General features: G+C 44.2%; 1 protein-coding gene and 1 long non-coding RNA gene across 3 annotated transcripts in view; one reads left to right on the plus strand and one right to left on the minus strand.

Moving 5' to 3' along the window:
• The window catches only part of LOC122735248, a 40,526-nt gene extending 20,902 nt beyond the window's left edge, over nucleotides 1–19,624 (minus strand). The window contains exon 1 of the long non-coding RNA XR_006354113.1: nucleotides 19,294–19,624. This is a non-coding gene — a long non-coding RNA (uncharacterized LOC122735248). The remainder of the gene's footprint in view (nucleotides 1–19,293) is intronic.
• Nucleotides 19,625–19,826: 202 nt separating this feature from the next.
• The window catches only part of RAB40C (RAB40C, member RAS oncogene family), an 83,029-nt gene continuing 82,185 nt past the window's right edge, over nucleotides 19,827–20,670 (plus strand). Inside the window, exon 1 of one of the 2 annotated variants that reach the window (XM_043974129.1) lies at nucleotides 19,827–20,198. The gene's annotated coding sequence lies outside the window, so the exon portion shown is untranslated. The remainder of the gene's footprint in view (nucleotides 20,199–20,670) is intronic. The other variant, XM_043974122.1, reaches the window with a different exon arrangement.

Here is a 20,670-nt window from a genome sequence, read left to right on the forward strand (position 1 = left end):
CTGTGTGACCAGGCCTGGGAAGTCACTTAACCCTCATTGCCTTGGAAAAAAAAAAAAAACTTCAAAGAAACAATGCAGACCCCACCCAAGCTGATGGAACGTTAGATTAGTTTCCACCTAAGTATGGTTTGGTGCAAGCTAAATCTCATCAGTAAAGTCCTTCAGAGAAAAATCTGAGGATTTAGAAAGAAGGGCGGGGAGTACTAAATCTCCCAAGATATCAATTATTAACCATTATTTCTCACATGAGGTAAACAGGGTTAAGTGACTTGTCCAGGGTCACATAGCTAGTAAGTGTCTGAGGCCAAATTTGAACTCAGTAAGATGAGACTTCCTGACTCCAGGGCCAGAGCTCCATCCACTGTGCCACCTAGCTAACCCCAAGGCCAAGAAATGGAATACCTTGTTCCTGTAACAGCCAGGAGGCCAGTGTCACCGGAGAGAAGAGTATTTGTTGGAGAATACGGTGTAAGAAGACTGAGAAGGTAGAAGGGGACTAAGTGATGAAGGGTTTTGAATGCCACACTGATCATTTTGTATTTGCTCCTGGAAGCACTAGGAAGTCACAGGAGTTTATGGAGTTTGGGCACGGAGGAGTGTGGGGGTGGGAAGAGGGGTCATGTGTGACATGTTTGGACCTGCACTTGAGGAGAATTACTTTAGTGATTTGCAGGATTTTAGCGAATAGAGGATGGATTGGGGTGGGGAGAGTCTCTGATGTGGGGGGTGGGTTTCATTGATCAAATTGATCATGAGGCCTCCCAAAGAATTATAAGACTCAGTGACTCAGTTTCCCAAGTTTTATTGAAAGACTGATGACCACAGCAAGAGCACCAGGGAGGTGTCTCAATTTGGGAAATGGAAATGGTTATATTTATAGTGAGAAAAAGTAGATTATCTCCTCATTATCTTAATCTTCCCCTTAAGGAGGTTCATGGGAGGTCTTATCCTAATTTGGGTTTCCTGGGGTCCTAAGCCAACACCCAAGGCAGGTACCTTTTTCCTTGGAGGTGTGTTTTTGGAGTTTACATGTCATAAGGTGAACCTAAGGATGCATCTGGCCTTCTCTGCACATGTTCCTAAAGACATGCTTAAACTTGTCAGACTCAGAGGGTCTCTGTGTTTTTTGTTTGTTTGTTTTGGGGTTTTTTTGGGGGGGGTTATGAGGCAATTGGGGTTAAGTGACTTGCCCAGGGTCACACAGCTAGTAAGTGTTAAGTGTCTGAGGCCGGATTTGAACTCAGGTCCTCCTGACTCCAGGGCTGGTGCTCTATCCAGTGCCCCACCTAGCTGCCCTGGTCTTTGTGTTTTTGATGTCGCTTTCCTTAAGATCTGGTTTCTAGGTATCCTATCATCTAGGAATATTAATGGCTATTAATGGTTAGTGGTCCCTAGTTACTGTCTCTGTTGATGGTGAGAGTTGAGAGGGACTTGAACCCTCTTGGTTACTGTAATGTTGATATGATCTCAAACCTTAGTTTCTCTGTTAACCCTTTTAGGTACTATTGATCTTAGGTTATCTGTTAACCCCTTTTTAGAGCTCAGATCTCAGGTTTGTCTGTTAAGCCCTTTTTAGCCTCCTCCATCAATTTGAGGTAGGCAGACCCATCATCAGGTTACTGCACCATAGGGTAGCAGTGTCAGAGGAGAGAAGGAGGCTTATTACAGTGATGTTGCAAAGGTGAAATTGACAGGCCTTGGCAACAGCTTGGATTTAGGGAGTGAGAAATAGTAAAGAATCCAGGATAATTCCCACGGGGTTGTGAGCCTGAGGTTCCAGGAGAATGGTGTTGTCCTCTACAGTAACAGGAAAGGTGGAAGTGAGGAAGATTTAGGGGGAAAGATAATGAATTACATTTTGGACATAATGGGTTTAAGATGTCTACAAGACATTCAGTTTAAGTTGTCTTTTTTTTTTATTATTATTATTTTTTTTTTGTGAGGCAATTGGGGTTAAGTGACTTGCCCAGGGTCACACAGCTAGTAAGTGTTAAGTGTCTGAGGCTGGATTTGAACTCAAGTACTCCTGACTCCAGGGCCGGTGCCCTATCCACTGCGCCACCTAGCTGCCCCCAGTTTAAGTTGTCTTAAAGGTAGCTGGAGATGCAACATTGGAGGTCAGTAGAGAGACTGGAACAGGATAGGCAGATTTGAAAATCATCAGCATAGAGATGGTAATCAAACCCACAGGAGCTGATGCAATCAAGTGAAGTAGTATAGAATGAGGATTCAGAAAAGGCCATATTGAAACACTGGCTTCACTTCTATATCAGTGGTGTCAAACTCAAATGGAAATGAATCCTCTCAGTCACATATTGACTTAGAAAACCACATGTGAACATTATCTTTTTTTTGTATTTTTATTTATTTTGTTAAACTTTTTTCTTTCTCCAGGGGTAATACCTCTCCTTGAAGAGACCCTGTAACCAAGTGTATCCTTTCCCTAAGCCAGAAGCAAAAACTCCCAAACTCTCACCAATTCTACCCCTTATGCAGGCATGTAGCATCAAATACTCATTTTCCTCACCAATGAGGAGTCTTATACAAATACATCAGGCTTAAACTCTGGGTTACACTTGTACATAGTCTGATACTGTTAGTTCTTTCTTCATGTATTTGTTGTGTCCTCAGATTGTAAAAGCTCTTTGTGGTAGGGTACAGGTTCCCATGGCCACATGTCCCATTAAGCCTAGGGATTTGGCATCCAGGGAATTCTGGATCTTCTGAGCAGAAACAACAAAGATAGGGCAGGGTAGAGCTTCTCAGAAGGCAGTGTTGAATTTTCCTAGCCTCTCTTGATTGGTGAGAAGAGAATGAGACTTGGATTCCTGGGGACAGATCTAGCTGTTTTGAGGAAGGGTATCCTACCCTGGCAAGAGGTGCCTGGGAAATCCCTCCCACAGCTTCCCAGTATACCACTGCCACTCTTTGACACTTTTCCCTACCTATCCCATATTCCCAGATGTGGTTTGGAAAATCAACTCTCAGGCCAGCAAGCAAAGGAGATTCATAAGTAATTTATGAGTTAGCAGGTCTCTTCCCAGTTGGAGTAATAAATTATTTACTCCAATGACAATGTTTATCTTCCAAAGATGCCCCCTGGTACAGAGCCTCGTGGCCACAATAGAAGAAATTCAGCCTAGTTGCTGTGAGCATCCTCAACCTATCCCATCAGGCTCTGGTGCTCTGATCTGCTGCTTTAGACCTTAGCAAGAGTATGACTGAAGGCTCCCCTCTCCCTCTGGACCTCATAGGCCACCTGGAGTTCACTACAGAGGGAAGGGTTACATCTTAGGGAAAAATCTTTGTTCTTCACAATTCTCATGGCCACCAGCACTACTGTACCTCCACTTCTCCCATACTTATGGAAATAGCTTTTCTGAGAGTCTTTCATCAGTGGGCTATGGCCCTGACCTGTGTCACCATCACTGGGACTGGATTTTTCTAAGGCATTCATGCTTTCCCTACCACATATGGCTTAAAACTACACTAAGATGGGGCAGCTAGGTGGCGCAGTGGATAGAGCACCGGCCCTGGAGTCGGGAGTACCTGAGTTCAAATCTGGCCTCAAACACTTAACACTTACTAGCTGTGTGACCCTGGGCAAGTCACTTAACCCCAATTGCCTCACTAAAAAAAAAAACTACACTAAGACTTTGGGGACCCCCAGTACTTGTGAAATTACCAATGGGATTGGGGTTAATGGCTAGGATTAGAGTTCCTATGTGAGTCCTAAATTAGGGCTCAGTCTGGGGTCCAGTTTAGGACTCACCCTGAGACTAATTCCCCTACCCCCAAACAAAATGAACCCTGGAAAGCCCCTTGTCTCTAGAAGACAAAGGATAGGTAAAGAAAAGACTTGTGATGGTTTAAGTGATTCTCCCACAGCCAATTTCTTTCTTGCCATTTCCAGCCCCCAGCCTCACTTGGAGTCAAGCATTCTTTCTGGAGTGTTATCTTCCTGACATGGCTCCCCTGCTCAGGGAGCTGGGCCCTAGGAAGTGAAAAATGCCCTTTTACTAAGGAGGGCTTGGAGAGGGAACATTCACCTCTCTCCATAAAAGACTGGAGCTTCCAGCATTAGCAGTTTTAGATTCAGCTTTAAGAGTCTAGAAGGGGAAATAGACTTGAGATTTCAGATTCCTCTCTGGCTAGCTCTGGTGATTGAATAGGAAAGGATATAGAAAGGTTATATGAATGTGTCTGTGTCCATGGTAGAGATGAAAAAACTGAGGGGAGAGAAGGAAAAGAATGGGAGGTGAACCTACCCTCATCCCCAACTGACAATCTTATAATGCCCAAATGTTACAGTGGATTCCCAGTTTCTTAGCTACTTCCCCAGAGAATGAATACAAAAGGGAAAAAGGAAGGAAGGTAGTGAATGAAGAAAAATCCATTGCAGTCCCTTAGATCCAACTCTGTCAGGGCCCCTCCTCTCCATCCCCCCTGGACTGTGACTATCTTTCCATCTTCCCTCATACATTGGCATGTCCCAGACACCAACCACCCTGCAAACCCTCCTCCACACCCCCACCGCACCCCCAAATGCAGATATCCCATAGTGACCATCCTAGAGCATTTTTGGAAATCTGTATGATTTTGTGGGATGTCGAACCAGGCACTTTTGTCTTGTGTCAACAGGCCCCACATATTTATTGCTCGAGTGTTTTGAGTTCTGAGAAACACAGGATGGACGAAGAGACTGGAATTCACCCAATTTTCCTGAAGTCACAGTACCCTCAGATTGTCAAATCAGGCATTGCTTCTTTAGCAAGATGGGTATGGAAAGAGAGGAACACTTCCTGGGACTACAGGAGTAGGACTCCCACCCTTTGGGCTTCTTCTTAGAGGGAAGGTCAAAATGGTGCGAGTTAATATAGCCCAATCAACATTTAGTAAGTACCCATTATATGAGGTTCAGTGCTAAGAGCTGGGGATACAATTAATAAAAAGTTCCAAGGAACTTACAACTTAATGGTGGGAGACAGCACACAAAAGAAGACAGGAAAACAAGGAGCCGGGGTAGAGGGAGACACCTGGAGTTACTGGTAGAGCAGCAGATACAATGCAGAGAGAGCCAGTCTTTGCCCTCTACAAGGAAGTAAGGTATTGGGAAGATTTTAGATTTTAGAACTCTGACCTCCAATGAGAGAGGAAAAGAGGCTGAGGGAGATGGTATCAACCAAGGCTTGAATTGGCTATTGGAGTGATGAGATTAGAGGTGATGATCTTAACCTGAAAGGGCATCTTGGTCCTTTTTTGTTTTGTTTGTTTTTTTGCAGGTCAATGAAGGTTAAGTGACTTGCCCAGGGTCACACAGCTAGTAAGTATCAAGTGTCTGAGGTTGGATTTGAACTCAGATCCTCCTGAATCCAGGGCTAGTGCTTTATCCACTGCACCACCTAGCTGCCCCTCTGAAAGAGCATATTGTTAGGTGGAGTAACAATATGGACTAGCCCAGATACTGAATGAAGTGAGCCAAAAAGTGAGGCCTTTGGAACCACACATTCTAGCCCTCCAATCAGAGGGAAGTAGTGTCAAGGCTTCAATTAGCAACATGTTGATGCTCAGTGACAGCATTCAGACCAGTAAAGTCCAGGTACTTGGGTTCTGTGAGATTTAAAATTGGATATTAGATCATAAATCTCCCCTCTTTAACCTTTCCCTTAATTTATCTCCCAGACTAGTAAATGGAAGAAACCTCTGGTCTATAGTTAGAGCTTTTATTGTGTGGTAGTTACCAGGTGATGTTGATTAGAGGGATAGGAAAGTAGAAATACAAAACAAATAGTCTTAAGTCTAAGCTTAGTCTATATTCCATATAAAACTCACCAAAAGCCCAAGGCCACCTTTGGGGAGGAGAGAGCCGAGTCAAGCCCGTGCTGCTAATGGCGAGCCAGGTGGCGTCCAATGCTAGTCAGCGTCTGTCTGTGTGTCGCGCCAGGAGAGCAGGAAAGAGAAATCCCACTTCCGTTCTCTCCTTGCCTTTTAAGCTCGCACCCCAGAAGTGGAGTGCTTAGCAGCCGGGCTGATGTGCATAGCCCATGCATGGCCGTAGGTCTCTTCCCCGAAAGGGTGGTCCTTTAAAAACTGGCGTCTTTCCGTATTCACTAACTGACTGATAAAAAACTTTTTACCACAGTTCCAAGGTCCCTATCACTCTATCCTGAGATACTTTAGAAGGCCCTGAAGATCTAGTGCTTTGAACCTCAAAGATCCAGGGGAACCTAATGTCAGGAGGTGGAGGTCAGTGCAGATCATGACCAAACAGGATCTATGTCTCACTCAAAAACACAGAAGGAGGCAGAACCTGGCCCAACTGCCTCAACTGGGGTCCAAGGCCCCAGTAGAAGAACTAAAATTAATGAGGTAACTGAAGAAGATATTTATTGTCATGGGCCCAGGGTACCCCAGAAGTTTTCTAGGGTAAATCAAAAGAACCTTCTCGGGGCGGCTAGGTGGCGCAGTGGATAAAGCACCGGCCCTGGATTTAGGAGTACCTGAGTTCAAATCCAGCCTCAGATACTTGACACTTACTAGCTGTGTGACCCTGGACAAGTCACTTAACCCCCATTGCCCCGCAAAAAAAAAAAAAAAAAAAGAACCTTCTCCTTGAGGAGCTAAACCTAAGGACAGATACCTAACCAGTCTCCCCCATCCCTGAGGAGATAAGATTAGTGTGACTGCTGCTTTTGTGGCATGAGGGGGACAGAGATGGCTTGAGATCTGGAGTCGCCCCTCACCCAACTTCCCCAAGCCACCACCAGTGGAGCATGGTCCTACCCCAATAAGGGAACTTTCCCCAGTCAGATGATCACTGTTATGGGGAAAACAGGTGGGGGTTTGGGATAGGGGTTCTTAAGAATTCCTCTTCAAAGAATTATACCCTCTTGCACACAAATCCAATTAGAATAAAATAATAGTTAATTTAGGGGCTAGGGAAAGGAAACCAAGAGAGAAATCCTTGGATTACTTCTCATGGGGAGAAGGAATGGCACAGAGGCGTGTCTCTGGGATACCAATCTCCTTGAGCAGGAGACAGGCAGATACTTTTATAGAGAACTGATGGGGGTGATCATCTGACTGGGGAAAGTTCCCTTATTGGGGGAAGACCATCCCCCACTGGTGGTGGTTGGGGGAAGTTGGGTATGGGGCAGCTCTGGATCTCTCAAGCCATCTCTGTCCTCATGCCACAAAGGCAGCAGTCATACCTAATCTTATCTTTCTGAGGGGTCGGGGAGACTGGAATGAAGGGTGCCACTTATCTCTTTAGGTGTGTCTGATTTACCCCAGAGAACTTCTAGGCCCATAACAATCACCCTATCCTGGGCCACTATCATCTGTCCTCTATAAAAGGATTTCCCTGTCTTCTACACAAGGAAATAGGTATCTCAGAGTCAAACCTCTGTGCCAGGCCTTCTCCCCATGAGAAGAAGTCCAAGGATTTCTCTCTTGGTTTCCTTTCCCTAGCACCCTAAATAAACTATTATTTTATTCTAATTGGATTTGTGTGCAAGAGGGTGTAATTCTTTAAAGAGGAATTCCTAAGAATCCCTATCCCAAACCCACATCTATTTATCAACTATTATAAATCCAAAGATACCCCAAAATCTACCCTATAAGGAGAAAATAATTTCCTAACAATGCAAGCAGATATTCCAAGAAAAAAGTGGATTTTCCACAAGAAAATAAATCAAGAGATTAAAAATGAAACAAAAGCTCTGGAGGAAAGAGTTGGAAAATAGTTTAGAATAGAAAGTAATAAGCTTTACTCAAGTGATGGATTCCCTGAAACTTATAACTAACCAAACAGAAAATGTGAAACAAGAAATATAGACTAGGCAACTATAACTATAGAGGACAGGAAAGCTTAGAATAAAAGACGTATGGGGCATCTAGGTGGCACAGTGGATAAAGCACTGACCCTGGATTCAGGAGGACCTGAGTTCAAATCCAGCCTCAAACACTTGATATTTAACTAGCTGTGTGACCCTTGGCAAGTCACTTAACCCTCATTGCCCTGCAAACAAACAAACAAAAATAGTGTAAAAATATGTCATTGGTGTCTGGATGAAAAGAAGAGAGGCAGTGGAGAAGAAGCAAATGTTGGGTACAAATTCTCTTTGTTACCATATGATTTGTAAAGAAGGAGGTTGGGGGTAAGGAAAGGGAAAAGTATAAGGTGATAGAATTAAGGGAAATATTTTTTGGGGGAACCTGCCACTTGGATGGGGTGGGGGCTAGCTCACCCAAAGAATTGGAGGGTCATCACGAAGCTAATTATGATCAAAACAATATAGTAATAATTCTTTAATTGGAGCCTCATCAGAAACGGAGAGAGTTGGGGCAGGGGAAAGGAAGAGGGGAGAGGTGGGAAAGAGGGAAGGAAGGAAAGAAAGCTAACCCACTAGATATTACACTGTATTCTTTTCCCAAAACATTTTATATACTACATTAAAATGAGGTTTTGGCTAAAAAAAAAAAAAGACCAACAATAGCAGTTGAAGTGAAGTGAAGTGTGATCCATACAGAGGTTACAGGTGATGTGACATTCAAAGTCCATTTCATGTCCTATAATAATAAAATAATAGTTCTGATGTCTATATTGTTCCAGTGTACTACAGTTTGTCATATTCAAAAGGAGGAACAACTGTTTCAGAAAGTGATTCAAATTTATAAGAATAAGAGCCATTCTCCCTGTTGATAAGTGGTGAAAAGGATTTGAACAGGTACTTCTCAAGGGAAGGAAACCCAAGCTCTGTATAGCCATATAAAAATATTTCAAATCACCATGTGATAAATGCAAATTAAAAGAAGCATGAAGTTCTACTACAACTCAACAGATTGACAAAGTTCATAAAAAAGGGTAAATGAGAAATGTAGGAGAGGCTGCAGGAAAGTGGGTACATTGATGGACTGTTTGTTGGTGAAACTGAATTGGTCGTCATTCTGGAAAGCAATTTGAAGCCACAGAGAAAAGTTACTAAGTTACTAAGTTGTGTCCTTTGACCCAGCAATACCACTATTAGGCCTACCCTCTAAAGAGATAAGAGAAAATAATTATAGCAACTCTTTTGGAAGTGACAAACAACTGGAAATTAAGGAAGAGCCTATCAACTGGGAAATTGTTGAATAAATTACAGTAAATTAATGCAATACAATTATGCTTTAAGAAATTATGAAAGAGAAGGTTTCAGAGAAAAGTGGTAAGTCAAAAGCAGAATAAGAGACAAATTTTGGAGACAGCCAACGTGGGAATTTGTTTTGCTCAAGTACGTTTATATGTTACAAAGATTTATTTTTTTGAAGGTAGAAGGAAACAGGGTGGAGAAAAATAAATGCTTGATAGTTGTAAAAAATTTAATTAAAAAAAAAATGAATGGACTTATGCCCTAGACAAATGAACTTTCAAAGCAAACAAATCAGCAACTACTTTTCTTTTCTTTTTTTTCTTTTTTTTTGCGGGGCAATGAGGGTTAAGTGACTTGCCCAGGGTCACACAGCTAATAAGTGTCAAGTGTCTGAGGCCACATTTGAATTCAGGTCCACCTGAATCCAGGGCTGGTGCTTTATCTACTGTGTCACCTAGCTGCCCCAACTACTTTTCTCAGAAGCAGAACTATACCTATATAAGTGAAGTACGTCTCTCCACCACTGCTACCATCCTGGTACAGGCTCTCATCAGCTCATGCCTGGACTACTGGAACACCTGCTTGCTGGACTTTTTGGATCACTTTGAACTTTTTGGATCACTCCACTCTTGCATCTGCTGCTATACTGGGTTTCAACTCCACAAAACAAGAGGCCCCTCCCAAGTTAAACTTATCATTGCTAACTCAAACCCAGACTAACACCACATCCCTTAGCCTCCTTTCCCTCAGATTGAATGCTGAAGAGTGGAATACCAAACCACCCCCCACCAATGCCTTCCTTTGTAGAGGGTAGAAACTGAACTTTATTTTTCTCAGTACATTTTAAAATTTATTTCAGACTTAAATACAAAATGAGAAAAGAAAAAAAAATTGCCATGTACACAGCAGAACATGAGACAATTAAATATAAAACAATAAATTTCCATTTCAAGAAAACCTATATAATAAATGCTGCATTGTTTTTCAAGCTGCCCAGCTTTTCTTTGTTTCCTTGTTTTTCTTTTATTCTCTGCTGTGCACTTTTTACTTTATATTTTTCCACTCCCTGCCCCCACGTTAAAGAAAGCTACAATTCCCCCCCCCCTTTTTTTTATTTGCAGGGCAATGAGGGTTAAGTGACTTGCCCAGGGTCACACAGCTAATAAGTATCAAGTCTTTGAAGCTGGATTTGAACTCAAGTACTCCTGAATCCAGGGCTGGTGCTTTATCCACCTCGCCACCTAGTATACATATACACTCATACACATAAATGCAAGACCTTACCATACTTATTGCCACCTGTTATCTATTTCTCTGAGGGTGGATAGCACCTTCCTTCATAAGTCCAAGTCTTCCCATGTTTTTCCAAGTCAACCATTTCATCATTTCCTTCACCTCAGCAATTACAACCCAATTACATTCTATCTGAGAGACTGTCTATTAGAGTTTTCCCCCAATTTTTTGCATTTCTTCTATCCTTGCCTACATAGGTTTTATTTATACCAGAAAATTTTAATTTAAAATAATTGAAATTATCCATTTATACTTCAACAATGTTTTCACCCTATAATATAGTTTAAGGTCTGATACAACTGAATCTACTTCCTTTACATCTTTTTTTCCTGGTTTCTTTGAAGTTCCTGACCTTTTGTTCTTCCAAATGAACTTTGGTATTATTTTTTTTCTAACTCAGTAAAATAATTTTTTAGTAATTGGGAGATCCAGTTCTGGGAGCCTAGATCATGGAGAGAAGCCAGAAAGTTGCCTGAGCACTCCCAAATTTCCTTCAGAAACAAAGTTAAATTAAGTCTCTAAATGGATTCTGGAGCTGCAGAACCTACAAAAAGACATTGTGAAATAATCTGACTTAAGATAACCTAGAAGGTCTTCAGGAAAGATCTGTCTCACTTGGGTAAAAGGAAAGGGCAGCTCAGCTTGGAGGGTGTCTGGCTAAGCAAGCAAAAGGTTCTTAGCCATAGCATAGATCAACAGCTGAGGACCCTCAGTCCTAGATCAGCAAGCTAGTGGCACAGCAGGCCAGTTGTGAGACCTCTAGCTTCAACTCAGAAGGCAATCTGCCAAGTGGGGTATCTGTTACCTAACTAGCACAAGTAGGCTGAGCCACTCCTGTGTGGTGCAGTGCGGTGCAAGCTGCAAGCTGCTGAGACCTCAGAGCAAAAAGCCAGTGAGTGGGCCCCTGACCTCCAGAAAAGAAGCTTGAGACAGTGTACCCTGTACCCCAGGAGCAGAGCTCAACTTTAAAAGGCACAAAATAGGCTAAAATAGGAATAAGAAACAGAAAAGACCTCTCACCATAGAAAATTACTGTGGTGACAGGGAAGACCAGAACATAAACTCAGAGGAGGACAACAATATCAAAATGTCTACATGTGAAGCCTTACAGGGAAGGAGGAATTAGTTTCAAGACCAAAAAGCCCTCTTGGAAGAGCTAAAATAAGGATTTTATAAACCAAATAAGAGAGGTAGAAGAAAAATTGGGAAAAGAAATGAGAGTTGTGCAAGAGAGAGTCAATAGCTTGGAAAAAGAAAATAACATCTTAAAAATATAATTGGACAAATGGAAAAGGAGGTGCAAAAGCTGACTGGGGAAAAGAATTCCTTAAGAATCAGAATTGGGCAGTTGGAAGCTAATGACTCAATGAGACAACAGGAAGAAGTAAAGCAGAATCAAAAGAATATAAAAGTAGAAGAGGGGGCAGCTAGGTGACGCAGTGGATAAAGCACCAGCCCTGGATTCAGGAGTACCTGAGTTCAAATCCAGCCTCAGACACTTGACACTTACTAGCTGTGTGACCCTGAGCAAGTCACTTAACCCCCAATGCCCTGCAAAAAAAAAAAAAGTAGAAGAAACCATAAAATACCTCTTCAGAAAAACAACAGACCTGGAAAATAGATCTAGGAAGGGCAATTTAAGAATAATGGGGGGGGGGGCAGCTAGGTGGTGCAGTGAATAAAGCACTGGCCTTGGATTCAGGAGGACCTGAGTTCAAATCCGGCCTCAGACACTTGACACTTACTAGCTGTGTGACCCTGAGCAAGTCACTTAACCCCCAATGCCCTGCAAAAAAAAATTAAATAAGAATAATTGGGCCCCTCAAATGAATTTTTTTTCCCCCGGGGCAACAAAGGTTAAGTGACTTGCCCAGGGTCACACAGCTAGTAAATGTCAAGTGTCTGAGGCCACATTTGAACTCAGGTCCTCCTGAATCCAGGGCCAGTGTTTTATCCCCTGTGCCGCTTAGCTGCCCTCCTCAAATTACTTTTGTTGTTGTTGTTGTTGTTGTTTTTAAGTGAGGCAGTTGGAGTTAAGTGACTTGCCCAGGGTCACACAGCTAGTAAGTGTTAAGTGTCTGAGGCCGTATTTGAACTCAGGTACTCCTGACTCCAGGGTCAGTGCGCCACCTAGCTGCCCCCCTCAAATTACTTTTTACATTGTATATGCAGGTGGGGGAAGAGTTGGGGTCCACCTACCAGCCCAGTTTATAACTGTAGAAAGGGGCAGAAAATGAGGTGGGTCTACTTTTTGGCTTTCTTTTCAAAGTGAAAGTTTCTTAGCAGTAAGGACAATTGTCAGTGGTTGGCTTGGCCCTTGGTAGTATCCTTAAAAAGCTAATGGGCTAAAAATTAAAAAAAAAAGCTAGTGGGCGTTGCAGTCAGCCTGAGTTGGAGTCAGCAATCAAAGAAGAAGCCAATGTCTAAGAAGCAATTACTTTGTGGGGTTGGGAGGGAATTCTTATCCATTTCCTTCTCCCTCTTCCTCCCTATGGTCCATGGCATTTTATAGTAAGAGCCCAGTATCCTGCAGGAAGCAATTCAGAGTTTGAGGCAGAGAACAGAGACATATTCTTAGGACAGACACAGATAGAGACCTAGATAGGAGGCGTTCAAGGAAGGAAGCAGCTTCAAGGAGAGAGAGCTCTGGTAGCAAAGAGAGTTCACTATGGATTCAAGAGACAAGCAGCCCAGTTAGTCTAGAATCAAACTTCAGACAAATCAGAACTAGAGAGCCCAGACAAGCCACCTTCCCTGCAGGAACGCTGTGCATTTGGGGGTGGGTGGTGTTCATAGCAGAGCAGACATCTGGTCCCTTCAGTACCAGAGGCATGGGAAGCCTTAGCTATATGAGTTCCCTAAATATATGTCTCATTCCCTTTGTACTCTTAAGTTTGTGACCACTCTTTCCATGAACACTATATATATTTATGGGAAAATGTGCCCCGGGTTTATGGGGAGGGGGAATATTTTTTAGGGACTGTTTTTACTGTGCCATTTAGTAAATGCCTTTGCATTGAGTTAGTTGCATTTACTGTATAATAGAGGATGTATTTCTCATTTTAAACTATGGATGCGTATACACATCTACATTCATGTATTGTTTGCTAGGGATGCAATGACAAAAGCGAAACAGTACCTGCCCTCAAGAAAGGTATATTCTAATAGGAAACAACCCTTACACACACACACACACACACACAGAGGCATACTTGTTGACTGATTCTCCAAACGATCCTGTGAGACAGCTATTATGCTATTGTCCACTGCCATATAGCTGGTAAGTGTTGAAGCTTGAAACCAGCTTGAAGCTGAAGCTTGAAACCAGATCTTCTTGACTTCAAGGCCAGTGCTCTAGCATGGAGATGTGAAAACGGCAGAAACAAAGAGGACTGGTCATAGGCTCACACTACCTCTCCCCATTCCATAATGATGTAGGAGGCAAAAAAGAGGTTAACAGAAAAACCTAAGACCCAAGCTCTAATTTAGATCTGAGCTCTAAGAGGGATTCAGACCCCAGTTAACTTAAGACTTGAGTCTTCATTAATACGAATCAGAGGGACAGGTAGGTGGTGCAGTGGATAAAGCATTGGCCATGGATTCAGGAGGACCTGAGTTCAAATCCGACCTCAGACACTTAACACTTACTGGCTGTGTGACCCTGGGCAAGTCACTTAACCCCAATTGTCTCACCCCTCCCCCCAAAAAAATACAAGTCGGGGCCTAGGTTCTTGTTATCCACATTAATCAGCACTTATAACAAGAACATGAAGAGGCAGGTCATAAGAGACCTTAACTATAACAGACAGGGTATAGAAATTCTAATTGATAAATGAAAATATTTTGAAACTAGGCATGGGAATGAAAAGGTAACATGCACAGAAAAGACCAAATTTGTCCCCAGATTTACCTTATACCATGTAAACCCCCAAAACACACCTCCACAGGAAAAAGGTACCCACCTCAGGGGTTGGCCCAAGCCCCCCGGAACTCCAAATTAGGATAAGCCCTCCCCTGTACCTCCCTAAGGTGGAGATTATCATAATGTGACTGATAATCAATTTCTCCATAGTATAAATATAACTGTCTTTTCTTTCCTTATTGGAGAGACACCTCCATGATGCTCTCCGGGTTTACTCACAGTATTGCAATAAAACTTGGGAAACTGAGTCACTGAGTCTTGTAATTCTTTTGGGACGACTCACGATTATTTTGACCCTAAATCCATCCCACACTAATAAGATGTCTTTTGTTAAGGGGAAATACGGTGGGGGGATGGCATAGGGGTAGGGGTAGGAGTTGGGGTTTGGGATAGGGTAGGGATTTGGGAAAGGGGTTGGGGTCCTTAGAAATTCCACTTTAAAGAATTACACCCTCTTCCACACAAATCCGATTAGAATAAAATAAGTTTATTTAGGGTACTAAGGAAAGGAAAGCAAGAGAGAAATCCTTGGACTTCTCATGGGAAGAAGGCATAGCACAGAGGTGTGGCTCTGAGACACCTATCTCCTCCCGCAGGAGACAGGCAGATACTTTTATAGAGGACTGATGGGGGTGATCATCTGACTGGGGAAAATTCCCTTATTGGGGGAGGACCATCCCCCACTAGTGGTGGCTGGGGGAAGTTGGGTGAGGGGCGGCTCTGGATCTCTCAAGCCATCTCTGTCCTCTTGCCACAAAGGCAGCAGCCACACCTAATCTTATCTCCCCTGGGGTGGGGGAGGCTGGAATGAAGGGTGGTGGTCCTGGACCTAGCTCAATCTCCATCCGGTGCCACTTATCTCTTTAGGTGTGTCTGCCCTTTGGTTTAGTTTCTCAAGGAGAAGGTTCTTCTAGGCTCATAACACTTTGAAAGCCCACCTCAATTCAATGTTTTAAAGTGTTGAATAGATGCAAGAAACTGTGCTATGCTCTGGCAATATCAAAAACAAAAATGAAACGGTCCCTGTCCTGTTCTCAAAAAGCTTATGATTTCATGGGGGCAGGGGCAAGTTGGAGTAGGGGAACAAAAGGGCAAATATCCAAAATAACAGTGACATTAGGGCAGAGGTGAGGTTCAGGCAAAATGCTGAGAAATTTGATAGAGAGATCTCCTTTTTGAGGAGGTGGGAGGGCAAGGACGTGACTTCTTCTAGGAAGACTTCCGGAACTGATCTAATGAAGTGACAATTTCTACCAACTCCATTGTGAGAAATGGGTAGTTGTCTCCTCTCAATGTGGATGTAACAGTCAGTCATACTCCTCCTGACCTGTTTGTAGGACAAAGGTCTCAGATCCCCTCCTCCCCCTCAGGTTAGTAAGGTCGAATGGTTCAAGGAGCCCTGGTCTCAATTAGGTCCTCTCCAGAGTTCTGTCCATATAAGGAAGTATAAGGTCCACTCCTGAGTTATGCCCATACAAGGAAGAGAGGTGGGAATACTGTGTTCCGATTAGCTAGTTTTTGCATGCAGATTGTAACTCCGACCAGTGATGAAAAAGGGGAAGGTCCATTCGCGTTAGGGACTAGGGTATAAAACAGGGCCTGCGAGCCCCCTTTCTGGGCACCCACTAGCTGCACACTAGGATGCCTCCTTCTCATGAGAAGAAAATAAAGCCTTTGTCACCTCACTGCTGAGTTCCTGAGAATTATTGAGAAGAGGATGAATTTTTCCCTCACATCCATCCTATCTAAATTCACTTATTGCCCCAATGATGCACTTTGCCTTGCAAATATTTCATCTTTGTTCAGGATTTAATTATTAGTTTACTATTTAGTTTTTTTGAAAATTCTTTATATTGAAAGAGACCGGGGGCAGCTAGGTGATGTGGTGGATAAAGCACGGGCCCTGGAGTCAGGAGGACCTGAGTTCAAATCCAGCCTCAGACACTTAACACTCACTGGCTGTGTGACCCTGGGCAAGTCATTTAACCCCAATTGTCTCACCAAAACAAACAAAAAAAACCAAGTTAGGGCCTAGGTTTGATGTAGGAGGCAAAAAGGGGTTAATAGAAAAACCTAAGATCCAAGCTCTAATTCAGATATTAGCTCTAAAAGGGAGTCAGACCCCAGTTAATGGATAACTTATGCTAGGTTCTTGTACCCACAGTGATCAGTACCCACAATGGGACCATAACGGGTCAGGTCAAATAACAATAAAGGAAATGACAAGGGTATAGAAATTCTAATGAAAAATGATTATGTTTTAAAACTAGTAATGGGAACCAGAAAGAGACATGTGCAGAAAAGGCCAAATTTGTCCCCAGATTCACCTTATGATGTGTAAACCCCAAAAACATACCTCCACTGAAAAAGGTACCCGACTCAGGGGTTGGTTTAGGACCCCAGGAATTCCAAATTAGGATAAGCCCTCTCCTGTACCCCCCAAGGTGGAGATTATTATAATGAGACTAATAATCAATTTATCCATACCATAATATACATATTATATAATTACATATAATATAATATACCTAGTTTTAAAAAAATTATTTCTATTGAAAGAGACGGGGGGGGGGGGGGGGGGGGGGGGGGGCCCGGGCAGTTAGGTGATGTAGTGGCTAAAGCACCAGCCCTGGATTCAGGAGGACCTGAATTCAAATTTGACCTCACATACTTGACACTTACTAGCTGTGAGACCCTAGGCAAGTCACTTAACCCTCATTGCCCAGCCAAAACAAAAGAAAAAAAGAAAGAGACCACTTTTTAATCTTTACATTCCCATCCCCCTCCCACTACGCATTCAAGTATGCATCCCTACCACTTAGCACAATTCACTTTGCCTGAAGGTGACACTTAATGAGGCCTATAAAATTACTAGTCAGACAACTAAAATCAAGCCCTAGCTGTGCCTCTGACTCAGTGTGAGACGAAAGGCAAATCACTCATACTTAGTTAACTCATCTGTGCAATGGGGAGATCAGTAGCCTCCTGCCTGCCTCACAAGAAAGTTCTAAAAAATAATGAGGCCAAGTTCTTTGAACTCTGTGAAGGTTGATACTATGGAAGCGTAAGCTGTTATTACTCTTAATCAGGGTTATTCCCTGCACTGGCCTCTTTTGGCAAAGGCAGCTCACTAAGGAAAGCAAAAATCCCTTTTAAAGTTTTCATTTATATATATCTTTTTTTTTTTTTAGTGAGGCAATTGGGGTTAAGTGACTTGGCCAGGGTCACACAGCTAGTAAGTGTGTTAAGTGTCTGAGGCCAAATTTGAACTCAGGTCCTCCTGAATCCAGGGACGGTGCTCTATCCACTGTGCCACCTAGCTGCCGCCTACATATATCTTTTTAATCATTGAAACATTTCTATTTAAAGAAACAGCAGTGCCACTTACTAGCTTGGTGACTCTTGCAGATCACTTTTGTTTTGCTTTGCAGATCACTTAAGGCTTATAGTAAATTATTGAATTACAAATAGTTCAGATTTATTTAAGCCTTTACGGTTTACAAAGTACATTCTTCACAACTATCCTTGAGGTAGGTAGTGTGTTACCTTCCTTATTTTACAGTTGAAGCTGTTTGGCTTTTAAAGCCTATAACAACTTTCCTGCCTTTCCAGTCATTTTAAACGTATTCCCTTCCACACATGGACTCCTTGCTGCAGAAGGAACAAGAACTTCCGCCTCCCTACTTTGCATATTTTCATTGGCTGTTCCCCACATCTGGAATTCTCTGCCACCCTATGCCTCCTGGTTATTCAAGTCTCTGCTAAAATCTCATCTTCTGCATGCAGGAATTCTTTCCTGATCTCTCTTAATGCTCTGAGATTACCTCCAATATACTCTGTATATATCTTGTATATACTTGTTTGCATGTTGTTTTCCCCTATTAGAATGTGACCTCTCAGAAGGAAGGGATTTTTTTTGTCTTTCTTTGTACCCTCCAGCACTTAGAGTAACTGACACAGAATAAGTGTTTAATAAATGTTTGCTGACTTAATTCCACTTCTCATTCATTATCTTTACTACAGCCCCAGAACTGTGACATACAATGGAAAGGAAGAGACTGGAGATTTGAGTTCTCTTCTGCCACTAAAGCAGGGCATGACCTCAGGCAAATCATTTCCTCTCTAGCCCTCATTTTTGTAGTGTACAAAAAAAAAAAGGCACTGGATTAGATGATTTCTAAGGTCCTAATGCTTGCCTTTCTTTGTATCCCCATAAACTCAAGCACAGAGCCTGACAAACTATGTAGGTGTTTGATTAATGCTTGTTCACTTGATTTGACTCCTAAATTCCAGTCAACTGGAAAGTTCTCATCTGAAGCACATCTCACTGCCCAGGTCTTAAATCCTTGCTTCTGACATTTCTACCAACTGGAATTCCACTCTTTCCCTCCCCCTCCCCCCCAAAAGCCTAATTTCAAGAGACCTGGCCCAAGATGACCATTCCTTCAGCAACCTCTCCCGTCCCCGTTGGGCTTTTCCCAGTACAGAACACCTTAACGCCAATCTCATCACAGCTAGGGATGGTTGTCAACTTCTGTTGATGTGCCTTTCTTCTATTGATTATCTCCAATTTATCATGTATATTTCTTGTTGGTAGATAAAAGTTGATTGCATGTTGCTTCCCCCAATTAACTGAGTTCCTAAAGCATTTAACATAGTGTGTGGCACATAGTAGGCGCTTAATAAATGTTTAGTGACTGAATAACTGATGGCTCTTCCTTCCTATTCCATCTTCCTCCTCCAAACCTGCGGTCCTCAGAATAAAGGCTCCCACCTCCTACTGGGAGCTACCTTGGGACAGAGGAGATTTACTTCTTCCGGAGATCTCTCCCAGGAAAAGGGCTGTCTCCCTCTTTATCCCAGGAACTCCCCGAGGTTAAGGGATGGAAACGCCTTAACCTCACGGTTCGCGAGATGATTCTCCCAATCTCCTCAGCTTCTATTTACCTTTTTTCCCCTCCACAGCTCACTAGCAGATACCGGAAGTCCCACCGCCCGTAACTTCTCTGAGCGCCGATTGGCCAGTCCACGCACACGTCTTCTGATAGGATGACTGCAAACGACTACAATTCCCAGTGAGCAATGCGCCTGGCTCTTCCCTGGTGCCTCACGAGAGAAGGCGATTTGGCGGTCTGATGGGATCTGTAGTTTTCCCAGAGGGGAGGGCGTCTGCCTACGTCGGGGACCATCCCTCCCCCGGTGGTAACAGTGGGAAGCTTGTGCAAAAAAAACCAAAAAAACAAAACCAACAACAAAAAAACCCCCCTAACGCCGCAAGTTTTTGGTTGGTCGCCTCGCCGGAGTGGGTGCGGAGAGGGAGGAGCGTACTGAGTAGGCTGGGCGGACTCGGGCGGGTTATGATGGAGGGGTCAGCGGGCCAATGGCTCGTGGAGGGTGGGTGGTGAGCGACCAATCGGAACTGCTAGAAGGCGGAGCCTGGGGCCTGTGGGCGAGAGCTGGTTGAGGAGGGGGGCGGGGCGGCGGGTCTCTGTGGCAGTGGGTGCTGGAAGCCGAGGCGGCCCTGGAGCAGCCTCATCGCCGCTTTTGAACCGGCTCCTGAGCTGCCCTGGAGACACTCAGCCCAGCCTTCCCCGGGTGCCCAGTCCTTCCCAGGCCCCTTCCACCGAGACCCCTCGCTCGCCGCCCTTCCCTCCTTGAGGGGGCGGCCCCCACCCAGTCATCCCGCGCTCGGCCCCGGGCTCGCGTTGGGGCGGCGGCCGCCTGGGGAGGGAAGGAAGCCGGCGCGGGCCTGAGAGGAGGTGGCGACATCGGCGGTGGGCCAGGCCGGGTCGGGCCGGGCCGCTCCGCGCCTCGGGGCTCTCCTGAGGAGGAGCAGGTGCGTCTCGGCCGAGGTAACCTTTCTGCCCCCACAGCCGCCCGCCCTCCTCAGGGAAAAGGGCTGGGGTCCCCCCCCCCTTCCCTGTTCACTCTCCTCCCTCTAGCTCGCGGGCTCCTTCCGCGCCCCGGGAGCCTCGGGCTCGAGGGGCTCGGGGCTCCGGGGGAAGGGACCTGCGGCCCCCCTCACCCGCCGCTGGTGGAAGGGAAGCACTGAGGTGGGGTGGGGATGAACAATGAGCTGAGGGGTGGGGGACACAGCTGCAGCAAGATGGGCATGAATTTAAATTATCTACCTTATCGATCGAGGAGGCCAAATCTTAGCAGATCCCGTGTCTTTGTATTTGAGGCCCCCTTCCCCCAAAGCGAAGGGGAGCAAAGACCTGAGACTGGGGGAAGAGGGAACCTACTCAGAGTGTAAAGAGGGTGATTAGGACCTGCCTAGTAATGGTTTGGATTGTGTTTTCCCAGATGCTCTAGATTGTTTTT

This window comes from Dromiciops gliroides, chromosome 1 (genome assembly GCF_019393635.1).
Source record: "Dromiciops gliroides isolate mDroGli1 chromosome 1, mDroGli1.pri, whole genome shotgun sequence".
In the NCBI taxonomy this organism is placed as follows: domain Eukaryota; kingdom Metazoa; phylum Chordata; class Mammalia; order Microbiotheria; family Microbiotheriidae; genus Dromiciops; species Dromiciops gliroides.